The sequence below is a fragment of the Amblyomma americanum genome, chromosome 7 (assembly GCF_052857255.1).
Source record: "Amblyomma americanum isolate KBUSLIRL-KWMA chromosome 7, ASM5285725v1, whole genome shotgun sequence".
NCBI lineage: Eukaryota > Metazoa > Arthropoda > Arachnida > Ixodida > Ixodidae > Amblyomma > Amblyomma americanum.
The window spans coordinates 130,834,968-130,850,710 of NC_135503.1; the positions used below are offsets into that span (position 1 = coordinate 130,834,968).

At 46.3% G+C, this 15,743-nt stretch overlaps 1 pseudogene; it reads right to left on the reverse strand.

The window, feature by feature from the left end:
• Window positions 1-242: 242 nt before the first annotated feature.
• LOC144098057 (uncharacterized) lies at window positions 243-3,790 on the reverse strand (annotated as a pseudogene).
• Window positions 3,791-15,743: the final 11,953 nt, after the last annotated feature.

The window sequence follows — 15,743 nt, forward strand, 5'->3', positions numbered from 1 at the left end:
CGTTGCAGCAAACATCCAACTCTTCGTCATCGCTCAACAAGTGTTTCAGTAAGCAAAGGAGCTGCTCTCTCTGATGGCGTGTGGAATGGAACTGCGCGGCGTTTTCTTTTGTCGTCAATTTTTCAAGCACAATTTCTGTGTGCAGAACAGCGTTCACAACGACAGGCTGCGGAAATTTGAGCGCTCCTCTAGTGAGCCCTTGAATTAGACAGTTCTCGTCCGGTGGAATGTCCCTGTCCTCTCTAGTCAGGTTTCTTGCACAAGCTTCGCAAGGAAGTTTGTTCAAGGCGGCGTGGGTGCAGAAACCAGCTATGTAAATTATTGCGGGCAAACTTTGTTTCTTTGAATTGATGTCATCCCATGTAACCGTGATGTTGTATTGGTCTTGCAATTTTCTGCCTTCAAATGTGATGGTGCTGGACTCTGAGAGTTCTTTCATATCTGGAAATACCAGTGAGTCTTGAAGACGCAGTTTGGTTTCCGACTCAAATATTTGCTGAACAGAAATATGATAATTGGATCCAGCAAGCCGGCGGTAACGTCCAAACCTGCTCTCCAAACTATCTGTTTGAAATTTCCCCAGCAAGACATATTCAAAATTAAGCTGTTCGAGACAGTACCTGCTGAGTTCTATCAACGCATATGATGTCAGCCGGAGTGCTGCATGAGTTTCTGGAGTCAGTGAACCAGAACGGCTGCCACTCATCTTCAGGTCATTCCATGTGTCCAACCAGTCTACAAATTCACCAAGAAATTGCAGCTGCACACCAGTCATGTTTCTGACAGGCTCCTGATAAGGATCTCTGAGGTGTCGGCCCTTTGATGGTGTTTTTGTGTTCACGATGCACCACCACCTGTGTATTAAATCAATGAACTCCGCAGTATCAGCGGCATAAGGAAAGCCGGGTTTCGAACCGGGAGTCTTCAGAGCTTGTGCTACAAAAGGATTGATTACTTTGAGCGCAAGTTTCACGTTTTGACGCTCAATATTTGTTGGGTGCAAGGCCTTGTATGTTAGTCCATAGGCAAATTTAGACAGGTTGTATCGCTCTGAAGTATACAGGTCCCGAAGCGTCTGAAACGAAGCTTTTTTTATGTCAAGCTTTGATTCTGTGCTTTTAAACTCTGGATAAAGAAAAGATGTATCTGGATTTTTTTGATTGAGCCAATTGTTCCTAATGCACTTTAACAGGTGCACAGGATCCACCGCAAAAAAAAAAAAAACAACGGCCGTGCATTGTCTGCCGGATGAGGATACACTATGTCCATTGCTTTTTTCTTGGAAAATAATGACATTACTTTTCTGTTTATAGAATTGTTATCGCTTACAACCGCAATAACCTTGAGACCGGCTTTTTCAAGCCCTAAAATAACCTTTTTGAGGACTTCATGCAAGTCACTTGCCTCAATGCTGAAAACTGGCAAGATATGTGCCACATCTTTGTGTCCAGAAAGCAACGACTGCGTCATAAATACGTGCGCAGTTTTGGCAGCTTCAGAGGAGTTGGATGCTGTTCCCGTGAGGGAACCTCCCTTATACTCAAAATATTGCTGTATATGGATCTCATCCATCATAAGTGTTACCGTCCTCTCATGGGGTTTCAGAAGATTTGCATTTTTTGTTATATAACTTAAAAAACCCTGATCACTTTGCTCTGCCGCAGGGCTAACGTTGTATTTGTTACAGAGTCTGGTGATTGTACAGGGATGAGGCAAGATCAATTTTCGAGAGCTGCGAACAAATTTGTACGCATGTGGAGAAATTGTGAAAAATATGCTTGACAAGATGACAAGCTCTGAAGAATATCTAAATGCAGTCCGTTCTCTGTTGAGCAGATGAAGCTGTTCTTTTAGAAATCTTAGGGTTTCCATCTTTTCCACTGGCAGAAGGTCATCACTTGAAAGATCATCAAGAAGAGAAAAAAGTAATTGAAAGCAGGCTTTCAGTTTTTCGTCTTTCTCGCAACGGTCGGGTGCTTTGAACTGCTGCACACTTTTGAGGACGGATTCCAAACTGCGCATGTCTTCAAGTCTGTCGGGAACTGTCATTTCACCACCGCGCAGCTCAACTTTTCTCCAAAAGGCTGACACCTTCAACGTATTATTTACTACCACGGAGCGTTCGATTTCTGGGGGCGCTGAATTCTCGTTGACGTGAAAGAATGCTACGGCGGCGTCAGTTTTTCGCATCACCCAGAAGTCTGAAGGCGGAACCGCATGGCGCGATTTCAGGCGCGATTGACGCGCGGATGGTGGGACGCGCGCGTCATTTTGACGCGTGCCCAGTATGATCCGTCACGAAATCGCGCCGCCGCGTGCTCCTACTCGGAGGAGAAAAAAACGCCTCGCGCGGCGCGTCCGGGGCGCGTCCGCCAATCAGATTTCAAGTAAGTCACGTGGTATTTGGTCACGTGGCATTTTTGGTTTTTGGTTTTGCCACTAGATGGCCCTACTCTCTGCGCATCTCGACGGAACCTCTTCGGCGCATTTTTTTTCGCTCTGCAGAACCGGCGCGCACGTGAAAAACACGTGCTACTGTTTCGTGCGCGCATCGTGTTCATCGAAAATGGAGAAAGCAGTCTTCAACGAGGACCTTATCACGGAAGTGGAGAGGCGCCGCGTCCTGTGGGATATACGCGACCGCCTCCTCTGCTCTGTAGTAAGCGCCCGACACTCCATTTTCTATGTCGAGTTGTAAACAAGCAGCGGCCTCTTGGCATGCAGAAAGTACATAGTAGCAGTTTCGCACACACTCTTCCTGCTTGAAATTAAGCTTGATAAATATACTTCGGAAAAAAAATGTCGTTGTGTAATTACACTTAGATTATTTCTATTGCAGTGTTGTGTAAGTTTAAGGGCATAATACATATGCGGTAGCAGGGACAATTCATGTCGTTGGGAGTTACGTTGTCTGGCAACCCGGAAAACGCGCCGCGAAGGCGCCGCTCCGCTCGGGTGCTCGCGCTTTGACGGCAACGCGGGCGTCCACCGCGCGTCGCGTTTTTCGCTCGCGGAAAACGCGCCATGCGGTTCTGCGCCTTGAGACGTGAAGACCTTCAAGGAGAGACAGAAGTTGCCCATACGACGATACTTTGTTCCTGCGCTCCTCTTCTTTATGTGTCGCAAGTGACATCTCGATGGCGTCTTGCAGACGAGTTGCTTCGCGTCGTCTCCGTTTTGCATCGGGCTCCTCGCGAATCGGTGCAGAATTAGACAAGTATGATGCGCAATTTGGCAGTATCGTAGGTACCGCGTCAGGAGTGAGTCGGGTGAGGTTCATCGCAACTTCTATTGTCTTTCCATCAGCATCTGTGTACGATGTTGTTGACCGGAGGTATTCGGGCTTAAATGGAGCTCGCACACCTGCATAAAAGAGGAATGTTCCCTTTGAGTATATAAAATTTTTCTACGTCCTGTTTTCTTTTTTTCTTTTGCGATGTAAGTGCTGTTGTTACTACCACAGATTGCCTAATTACTGCTATTGGTGCTGCTTATAAGTGCTGCTGTATGTCAGTTAACTGCCATCAACTGCAGCACGCCGTGTATTGAACTGGTTGCATGCCGTATGCTTAATGCATCCGAATGTATATTATCATTTGACATTAACAGTGATTTACATATGGGAAAATTATATTACCTTTGGATCCCGCAGTGTGTCGATGTCTAAATCATCACGCCGGATGGCCTGCTTCCATTTTATCGTCCGGTCGTCTTTTGGGAATGAGAAGACACGGACCTTCGGACCGCCGTCATAATTTCCACGGCAGTTCGGCACGCTACAGCGGCCCATCCTGGACTGCCGGAACTTTCACTGACACTTTCACGACGCAGATATGCAGCACACAACACACGTTTGCAGAAGGAAATCAGACCACGCTACGAAAAGAAACACGTGCTTAGCTTCAGAGTCAAGCTGCCGTGACAGGACACTGCACGCAGCACGTGTGTACTGACAAGCCTAGGCGGTAGTGCACCAACTTGTTTGACCGGCCACCCTACCGCCCGACCGGTCAAGGTGGGGTGACGTCAAAGGGTGCGAGGAGGAAAGTGCGGAGGCCTTAAAAAATTCGAGGAGGCTTTGTCCTACCCCGCTCACTGCACAAAGCAGCTTCTGAGCGGTCGGCGCCCACCGTATCGGACGGTGTCGGAGCGCCCGGCGCCGAGCTGCAATACCAGCGAGCTCGTAGCGGCACCCGTGGCCCCAGGCCACACGGCTCCCGGAGCCGCGACTCCCAGAGTCGAAAAAGAGACAGAGAAAACATATACAGAAACTCGGACCACCCACGCGGCTTCCGTACTCACTCGCTTCGGGCTCGGCGACTCCGCGGGCGCTAGGCCTCGCGCTCCCTCGATGCGGACCAAGTGATTCTCACGAAGAAACTCCAGGGAAAAATGTGCTGAGAATGTCGAAAAGTTCAAACATGCTGCAGCGCAATACTCGCACTCAAGAAAGCATGCCGCAGGTCCTAGCGATCAAAATTCACTCTAGGCCTAGCACTTATCAAGTCCGGACAAGGAGCGTTCCCCGAACCGAACCGACAGTCGTCCAATGTTCCAAGAGCAGGCCCCACGTTGGGCTGCCAGATGTGGGAGTTGAATTGGGGAGATAAGTACGTTCTCCCCACTCAATCGCGGCAGACACGGTTCAAAGCCGCCCGGACCCCACCCCGTGATCGCGTACGCAACCGAGCGCTCGCCGACCACGGCGGGCCTTGCTCTGGGGGAACAAAGGAACGACACATTGGCTGACACAAACAGGCATTTATTGCTACAGAAACAATACCGCCAGCTGGCAACAAGGTACGCTAATGAATCGTGGACGTCCGACTCACCAGCAAGGTTCCGAGCGAATGTTCGCCCGCGCTAGGGCAAGGGATATAAACTCCGAAGGCCGGACGGGACGAGTACGGGAGCCTGTCTCCCCGTCGCTTCTTCGCCCCGTTGGCGAAGAGCGGAGCCGCGAGCGACACGTCCGCCCGGTGCCGGCGATACCAGCCGAACCCTCTCTCCCGCGCGCGGGCTTTGGCAGTTTCCCCCGCAGCAATGCTGGCGCCCTCTCTTGCCAGTTAATGTAACTGACAAGGGAATGCGGTCAGCCACGAGGTGAGACAGCCGCTGCACGGTGCCTCGCGGGAAAGCAAACTCAGGGGGCTGCAGGGCAGGTCCCCACACATAGAACAAAGTGAGCGGCTCTCAACAATTTTTCCATTGGTACCCCGGGTAACATACAGAGGGCCAAAAAATTTAAAAAATCACCTTGTGCACTCAACGGTTAATAAACCGAGGCCGGTGGGTTACACACCTTGCGGAAAGAGCAGATGCCAAGTTTGCAAACACATGCAAACCACAGCCCTGACTAAAAGTACCCATTCAGATTTCAAACATGGTATCCGAGAGGACTTAAACTCTGATTCCAGTAATGGTGTTTACATGCTCGAGTGTGGCGAATGTCAGATGCAGTGCATTGGCCAAACAGACAATTCCTTCCGATTAAGATTTAATAACCACCGCTCACATACTCAATCTCTCCCTGGCTTCCCACTATCGAGACACCTCCGCGAAAACGGCCACAAGTTTGACCAACTTAAAGTAACGATATTGCAGAGTAGCTTTAAAAACACCCGGGAACGCGAACAACGCGAATCATAATTTATTTTCAAATTGAACACAGTGCAAAAGGGCATCAACGCAAACCATGGCACCCTATCGTCTCTTTCGATGGCAGAAACCAAAGAAAATCTCAGCCCTAATTGACAAAGTACCACCACTGACTGAGTCGTCTGAGGTCATACCCCTGTTGCATGTCAGTTTCGACTTGTTTTCATCTGCCGTTCAACTCATTCTTTGGTACCGCGAGGGCCATATGTCCCCTTCTCTTTCTTCTTTTTTTTGTCATTATATATTTTTATATATTTTTATTTTTGAAATTTCTCTGTGCTATATCTCTTGTTTTTTTTTGCATTCCTGTCAACAAGCCTTTCCATCTGGTCCTCCTATGGGAAGCTCATCTGGTTTTAGCGGCTCGCGTGTCACCATGCGGAGCCACATTGGGCGGTCTCAACCTGTTCCGCCTCGTCCGGGCCATCTTTCGGAGCCGCTCGGGGCCGCACATACGCGGACAGAGGCATACCGAAACCCACAATTGGCGGACGCATCCCTTCTTTTGTTAAGCCCCACCACGTTTCTTCTTTGCTTTCCCCTTTTTCTTTGCTTTTGCTTCTCTCTCTCTCTTTTTCTTTTTTCTTGTCGCAGTAGCCGCGTGCGCACCCAGCCCGGCCTCCCTCTTTCGCTTTGTGTGTGCGTGTGTGTTTGTGTGTGTGTGCAGTGAGTTCACGGGTACGCGACGCGCCACCTTTGCTTCCCTAATATGCCATAGTTGTCAGCGGTGTTCCGTTCTCCCGGCCGCCCCCTCCCCCTTTTTTCTTGTTCTTTTCTTCACTTTTCTTTATTTCTTTTCTTTTTAAGCCGTCTGTGTGTCAAGTCCCATGCTATAAGAACACGCGCCCATGCACTCTATGGTCACTCTTGAAAAAGATCGGTCCTTCGATCGAAACGTCGAGTCAAATAAAAATGTTTCCTTAAATGAAGCGTATACTTCGATGTATATTATTTTAAGCAGTCAAGTACCTCATGTTTTCACAGCTACTATATATATATATATATATATATATATATATATATATATATATATATATATATATATATATATATATATATATATATATATATATATACATACATACATACATACATACATACATACATACATACATACATACGTACGTACGTACGTACGTACGTACGTACATACATACATACATACATACTTACATACATACATACATACATACATACATACACTGTAGGGAAGCGAAATAATGCTCTGATGATGAGACGGCCGATCATCGTCGTGGCATCGCGCAATCCACGTCGCCCGGCGCACTGAGTTATTCTAGCCAGATGCTAGGCGGAAAGGGGAACCCTAGGACAATGGTGATGGCGAAGGAAGAAAACAGTGCCGACATTGCGACGGGAGCGATTAATTTTAAGTATGTTGGGGCGATTTGGCAGCATCGACTGATAAGCACGGCGCGTCAGTACACTTAACGCTCTGTCACATTCCTTGAGCGAGGAACTCCGTTATACCCGCGTCGTCTAATACTTAAGGAGCATCAAAACTGCTGGGGAAGTATAAAAAGAAAAGAGCTCTATACAGCACGTAAAACAACCACACACGTTTTTAATCAGGAGTGTGCTACATTTGGCTGTACCATTCGATACGTTCATGATCCGCGTTTTACGAAGGCTTAATTCGTTGCGAAGGTGGTCTCATTTTTTTTAATGACAGTGCTATTAGCTACAAATCAAAGTTACACCAGCCAATAAGGTGTCGAAAATACTTCTAACGATATAAAGGGGCTGAAAAAAGAATGCCCTGATCCAAATGGCGAGCAGAAGCTCAAAATCCCCCAAAAGTACGAGCTGTGAGTTTTTCATGTGATGTAGCCTCTGGGGTATGGGAGTGAATGTCTCGCTGTCTCACGACTGGGCTCGCATTGTCCTGGGAATACTGCAGGGCCGGTCGATCATTAATTTCCACGTGTCTCGACGCATGCGAACCCGCACGATGTTTAACAGAGCCAGGAGCTCAATGGTGTCAAAAGAGATGCCATCCTCATTTCGGCTGCTTCTTTAGCCCTACTGTTCTCCTAATGTTACTGTTTCGAGACACATGGAGTTTCACATGCTCGAGACGCCGTTTAACGGCCCCGAGTGCGCAGCATAGTTTCGGACAAGGAGCGATTACGAGATTCGTATGCGCCTCCACGCTTGCAAAAAAACCTTAGAAATGCGACATGTGTTCTTATGCAGCGTTTAGGCTTAGGCATCAGCTCGCTACCAGATGACGCAGGGTGGCAAAAGTCCATTCAGACGTAACATGCCTATTCCGACGCGTCGGAAAGCATCTTTAAAAAGTCACGTTGAATAGATGTGCAAGAGCACAGGGCCTCTGCTGCACCCTGTACTCCTCAGAGTGCTCACGGATTCAGCTGCTCCAAGAGCTCATGTCCGGTCACTGTCAGTGAATTCTTCTTAGGTTCAAATGATATGAGATGATGATGATCCTGACAAGTGGCTTGAGACTCTCGGCGAATAACCATAGTCTCTAAACCCACATTGCAGAAGTTTTATATCTGAAATTAGGTGGACATCTGTGTTCTACAAAAAAATTCGTAGCAACTAATGCTCGGCGGTAACACTGTGCAGCTTTCACTTATTAAGAAGACCAAGATTCCGGGCTAGTTTTTAATGCGTTTAAAAGAGGAAACAGCGCGATGAAACACGGGCACACGAGGAAACGACACACACGAGCGCTGACTCACAGCTGAAATTTTATTCTGATGGAAAGACACCCTCTCATGTCTTCTATTTTAGCGTCTTTCCATCAGAACACAATTTAAGTTGTGAGTCAGCGCTCGTGTGTGTCGTTTCTTTATGCATCCATGTTTAATTGCACTGTTTCTTCCTTCCTTCACTCATTAAAGTGCATCGATAGAGCCATACTTAGTTCACACTCGTTATTTTAGGGTTAGACACAGTACAGGGGTCTAAGACCGATTTCCCAAGCATTTCATACTAAATAAGCCGAGCACCAGGCCAGGGGAAAGCTTGTGCTCATTGTATCACCGGTGGGTACCCGGCGGCACTCGGGATCGAACCCTTACCTCCCGCATGCGAGGCGGATGCTCAACCACTTGGCCAACGCTGCGGTTATTAAGCGCTCCGGTTTTTACCAAAACAGCCACGTTTCCATGGCGCATGCGGGAAAAAAAACTCCCTCCGGAGAAAAGCTGTTCCAATGCGCCCAGTGCATATCGTCGTTATAAAGTTGAACCACATGTTGAAGCGGAAAACTCTCTGCGATACAGCACAAGGTCAAGCCATTCTCAAGAGCCGCTAGTGGAACTTCCCTTCGAAGGATCTCCGATCGGACGCAGCAATGCTTCATTCTAATTCTTTCGGAAATTGCACCGCCTAAAAATGCAACACGTAAACGTTATCGACAGTTCCTATTGACAGGCTCTTCTTGTGAGCTTCGCTTCTACACGGCTGCATCGTTTGGCTTTTTCGGACCAGCGGTTGCAATACGTCCTGTTACCTAATATGGTCAAGAAAAAGTAACATGAAATTAAAGTACATCGTCCGTGCTGCTTCAGCACAATAAAAACTAGCATCTCTTTTGTCTTTGATGGTTTTCTTCTGGCTTCCAGCGCAGGAAGTTCAGCTACAAACATCTGTTAATCACTGTGCTTGTGAAACAACTGGCTGTCCAAAGCGCATGAAGCTTGCACCATTTAGTAAAGGAAAAAGGCTGAGGTAACGAACTAAATTCCGTACCAACAAGCGAAAAGAATTAGGAACAGCTTTGAGTTTAATGTTATCTAGTAAGGTTCTCGACTTAGGGTTTCTCGCTTAGGTAATAATTCATGATATAATATCGAGTTTATCGAATTTGTAACTGCTATATTTACCAGGAATACAGTTTCTTATGGATCGGCTAACTGTATTGAAAGCTGCTTTTTTTTTAACGTATCGTGCCCAGCACTGCACTCAAGGAATGCGTGTGCTGGGAAGAAAGCATCGCAAGAAGCGCATCTTATATAGAAAGGAACTGAACGTGCACTTGTCCCGAGGCATGGAGATAATACAGCGCGGGAATACCACAGCTACGAAAATAAGACCTACAACTCACACGAGCAATATGCAGCTAGTTGTTTAATAGTGGCCTCGAAATTCGATATTCATTAATACTGAATAAATTAAAATTTTGTTCCAATAAACCACATCACCTTTGCTTATAAAAGCAGTGTAAAGTTTCCTTTTTATTTCTGTGGAGGGTGCAAGGCAACAGGCGTTTTCGTTCAACGAATTTACAGCATGACCCATTGACGAAGCAAGTTATAGTAGCGCTTCACTAGCATTTTCAAGCCTAAGGTTGTTGGGCAACTCGTTTTCGACGAAATTCACGGCTCGCCATCAAAACAAACTCTGGTAAGGATATGAAACAAAACTAATCAAAGTGTTTTGAACAAACTGAGGTGCAGGATTTTCAGAGATAAACCCTTTGCTCAGCGTCAGATTTTTGCCATTAAGTTTTAGCATACATGAAGTGCCACCTTTCGGTTCATGTGGATGCCACTAGGCGGCGACACATGAAGTGCAACGCAGCATGGGCGTGACCTTGCAATGCCAGGAGGGGTGGCGCATTCGAACCGTTCGCATTAGCAGGAGTGCCCAGCCACTCCAAAGCCTTTACGCAGTCGAGTGGCTTTTATGAGTTGTGAAGCGCCCATTTCACGTTGAAGGACCAGGCGGACCAGGACACTAAGGAGGAAATTCTGAGGGGACCACATGTGAGTACCGCAGCTATTCACAACTCACTTACCTTCGCATCGTTTGCGTTCCACTTGCGGCCGAGTGTCTTCGAGTTACTCCGCGCTGGTGTAGGTGAGAAATTGTATCCACAGTTATGAATCGTGTGGAAAAGGCTGCACAAAACGGAAAAGTGTCCCGAAACATGCGGCGTCATTTTATTTTATGACCCGTATTTAAAGTATTCTACCGTACATCGAACGCCTGTAAGCAGATTCCTAGGCGTGCATGCTCTAAACCTGTGGCGGCAAGTGAAAGAAAATAAGTCAACGCTATTTCGCGTTAATTTGAATGCAGCCGTTAAATTGAATGCTGCCGCCTATCCCAACGTCCAAACCAGTAAAAGCTCACCCGCTACTCTAAAGCTCGTAGTTCGCAAGTAGGACACAATTTCCTACCTGCATCACTTCACTTTTCGGAAATAGCGTGAGACCAAAATTAAGAGCCGGCAAATATCAAGTCGTCTTACCAAAAAAGAATTGAAGAGAACCCCTACAGTTTTATAGGGCAAAAGTGACTCGCACTTAGGCGATCAATGTGTACATAAAAACCGCCTTGCTTAAGGGTGTGAAAGTAAAAAAAAACACTACTTTTGTATTACAATAACTGACGCCGGTGTACAGTGATCCGCTTCAAAAAAGGAATCTTTTTCCCCATTTGATAAAAGCACGTACTTTTTTCTTCTAGCTGCTGATGGACAGGAGCAAAGTTCATATTATACAGACCTTTCTTTGTTCTAAATTGTACTAGATCAAACGAACATAAGAGGGGATTTTTGGTTTTGTCAGCGACTACGTAAGCTTTGGGAGGGGTGTTAGCATTGGCAAAGCCAAATAATCCTTCAATAGCGTGCCAGCTAACGCCAGAATTGTACGAATAAATGTTGGAACCAGTAGGAACCCACTATAACATGCGGAGTGTTAACAAGTAAGTTCAACCAATGTTATAAAATAAGAGATACGTGGTATCTGTATATGGTTTTCCTTGCACTTGCGCAATCCAAGATAATTTTAACTCCCGCCGAGTCTTATCATTAGCCAAGAATACCTGTGGGAGGGTAGTACCACAGTAAATCCTCATGATAACGTAACGGTTTGCAAAGAAATAAGAGAAATAAGTGAAGAATGACGATTCTTCTGAGAAACTCGGTTAACGCTGGCTATAACGAAGTTTCGAAAAAGTTTGTAAAATATTAGGGTACTCTGCACTACATTATTCCAGCCTGTGCACCAGAGTTCTGAATGAGCGAACGGGTGTGCTGACCGCGTCGATGTGAGCGCCTGCTATAGATTTGGAAGTGGTGCAGCAGTGGTATATACACACACACAAAAAGCTACGGCAGCCGTGAACAACTTCACTTGACCCATTTGCTTTCGCCTTTCTTTTTAGTTTTTGTGACGGCTGAATAAAATATACGCTTCAGCCGGCTTTAGACTGCCTTGCAGAAATTGTTGGTGTAGGATTCGTTGGTTCATGCTATAAAATGAACGACTCGAAGGGCTCGATCACAAGAAATACAAGAGCACGAACAGCGCCTCTTTCTTCCCTCCCTGATTCCTTTCATCGCGTGTGTCGGGGCGTTCAAATTTAGAAGTTGCCGACTCATCACTTATCAGAGACGGCGGCAGGCGTTGTTATTGTTCCTGATGAAGGTGCCTGCTCATTTTGAAATACGAGTCGAAGTTTGTTTCCTTTCTTACAAAGAAGAAACGCGTACACTTCTTCCAAGATGCTGTTAAAAGCATTATAACGGTCGTGGATTTTAGTGCATCGCCGTCGGGTTTTTTTTCTTGAAATCTTTAGGGATTCGTTTCACTGCCACAAAAAAAAAAATTAGCGGGCACTACCTAGAAATTGAGTAACCACGCATGGCGCAAAAAAATAAATTATACAATAGGGGCATGATTATTCTTTGCTAGTAAATATTTCGCTAAAACTGAAAAACAGTATGTATTTGGCAAGACAACATCCAGGAGCTTACAAAGAATCCGTGGTTCATGCTCCGGGAAATGCCATATATATTGTCCCGAAGGGAAGACTGCAATCCGGGGAGCAGAACTACAGTAAAAAGGCGTCTAAACGCAACTCTCTATTTTGGCTGACTTGCGCCCACAACGGACTGAATCACTCGGCGGCGGCGTAGCAACCGGCGTTCTTGGCGGTCGTCGAACGGACTGCCCGGCGCTGCCGGCCGCTTTCAATATAAAGCTGGTAGCCAGCATTCGAGATAAAGCGTGCAAAGTTACTAGAACATTCTGGAACAACGTAGAATCAGCTCTGCCTGGATGCGATCAATCGAGATGAATCTGGTCGCGTCTCACATCGCAAAGTAATAAAGCGATGTGTCTGCCGCTTTGAAGAATGAGCAAACAAACACTGCAGAGATTCGCTGCAATATCATAGGCTTGACGGCCGTGGAATCTAAAATCCGTACACTCCAACTTATCTCCAGATGCCAAAAATTTTCCCACGTATCAACACACCTCCTCCGCATTCGTGGCATGACGAAGCCTAAAACCTTATTTTCGTATCCGATATTTATATATGCTAAATTTTTATCCAAGCTTACGTATTTTACTTCATGTGTATCAGTCACTGGCCCGCTCTTTTTGATGAGACACCTTGCTAGGTATTTAAAGGCTGCCCAGCCGATCCGACTCGAATACCAGAGATATGACCAGTCAAGGATATCAAAGCGGTGGTATTTTCAAGTAGAAAGAAAATGTAACAGGCGACGAACAGCTCACATGAAAATGCCACATGTAGCAGACAACTTCACTACTTCACTCGAGATAGGTTCCCAATCAGGTCAAAGTCTACCATCGCACTGTAAAATAAAACGTAAGGTTGGTATGATTCTGCCTGAGCTTATGTTTTTTACGACCAGAATGCAGCTTCAAGTCTACAGAACTCCTTCCGAACTATTTGTGTCAAGCGGAATTAGTCTCTATCTCTTGAAAGTGGGGAAGGCGATGAAGTGACACTTCTTGGTTCATTGCCTATAAATGCTCCTTCGACCCTAATTTTTTAAGCATTGCTTTGAGCGCTATGCTATGCCTCCCGGTTATATGCTTCTTGGGCAAGATGGTCTCCTGAGGGGAACACACTCTGCGCTGAAGCATAAGTTTGTGTCCTTCAGCGACTCTGGTGAGGGGTGCTCATATCATTAGAAGTTTGTCCAAGGACCCGGTTGCAGTTTGAAGCGGGCACTGGTAACCATGACAGGAACTGTCAGTGCATGATAACCTTCAAGTAATTTATCTAGCGGGACGATCCTAATTCTCAGAGTGCAGACTCTGTTAAAAAGCCATCATGCTGGCGCATGCCCTCTCCACAGCCATGTGCTCCCGGAAAGACCAGAATCAGTTACAGCAGAACAGGTTGTATTTGGCAATGCAAGCGCTTAACTATTTCTTTCTTCAGATTGTTTCTATGTCGGTGATCAGGCTATTTTCCGTTCTCTGAAAATAGTTTTTGATGCGGTTCATCACCAGCGCAACTGTGTAGAACTGGAGAATGCAGATGCTACATGTGATAGACTGATGGTGTTTACTTCTTTTGGATACGTTAACGGACTAGCGCGCTCATGGCAAGAATGCTGCTTCGATGCTTTCAAAAACAAGCCGCTCCCAGTTCTTGAAGCAGCGTTTCTTTGTTCCTTACAACGGCGGGCTTCCCGTTTGGAGAAGAGTGCGCTCTCTTTAAAGCCTCCCCACAGAGAAGTAATACGGCAGCTGCTTCTATTACGGTTGCACTGGAATCAAGATTGTGCGTTGAGAAAAGAGAAAAGTAGTCACGTGAAAACACAGCGCTTTATTCCTGTCACGATGTAGTCCATGTGCCATAAAACACCCGGCCTGAAAATGATTATTTTCCCTCAGCAATTCCATTTAAACGGGAATGGAAACCGCTAGCTCAGACATAAACGCGGTAACAGGACCAAATCCTCTTCAGGCATTCTCGCAGCCAACGTGAAAAAGCGCTTTTCAGGCAATCGTGCTCCGCGTAAAAATTCTACGTTTAAAAAATTCCCATTTTCATAATTCGCAGGTGTACACAGGGTGTAGCCTGAAGACAAGAGCTGATCGCGGATTTTCATCCTACCTACGGGGGCTGTACTTAACCAGCCGATATTAGACCGGAATAGCTACCCCCAAAGGCCGTAAAAGGAAATGCCATGTACTTTTGGCCACAATACGACAATGAAGTCACAAACGGTGAGTAGGAGCTCAGGGGGGGGGGGGGGGGGGGGCGGTTCCTTTCGCAGTTTTCAGCCTGCCGTTCGCTGGTTGACCAAAAAGAAGTGAATACATATTTAGAACTCAGATAATTCACGTGTATATCTTTGCATACGGTTCTTTCTTTATTTTGCCTTGTGTTACTGGTGATTTGCAGTTTCTATATGTACTCCTACTCTGTAAATTCTGGCGTTTAATTCTATTGACAGAGTGCAGATTTGTTTCAATGAAGGTCATGGCTATTTTTTTCTTCATTTCTATACTCGAATATTAGTCCCTTTCCATGCGAATTTCGGACGTTCCTTAGTTTCTGCGAAGCTCTTGGGTATATTGATCTGTTCATGAACAATATTGATTTGTAAAGTTGATATATGCATAGTGAGGTGTTTAAATAGAATCATGTGCAAGTGCCTTCCTTATAAGTGCGCCGCTATGGTTGTGGTGTTCGGCTTCGTAGCTGTGGGGATCGGCTGTGGCTTCGACCACGGCGGCGCCGGTCGCATCTCGATGGAGACGGAATGCTGGTGGACCTTGGACTGCCTGATATCTGTGCACGTTAATAAGGCCCAGAGCCACATCAGTCGATGAGCTAAATGATATGGCATTTTTATATCTTTGCACGAAAACGTTGCCGAACCTTCGGCACAGAAACTTCAGAAGTTGACTAAAGCAATCTCGTTATCAACATTGATTCCAGGGGCTGTATCCAGTTCCGAGTACCTTCCTGAGAATTCTCTTCAACAATCACCGTTGACCTCAAGGCTGGGATGTGTGATCCACAGAAACTTGAAGGACCAGGGGCCTTGCCTCTCTACTAGTGAAGAAAAATTTGTTCTGTATGGGAACCCTGACATAACTCGAGAGCCGTTGTGGTGCCCCTACTGCCCGTACACTTCTACGAAATATTCCAATACTACGAGACACGTCGAATCGCACGATCCAGGCGAGAAATTTAGATGTCCCCTCTGCTCAAAAGTGTTTGCAATGCCCTCCAAACTTAACAAGCATCTGTCCTCCCACAATGAGCAAAAACCATACAAGTGCGACCAGTGCCTTTTTACAACTGCTTCA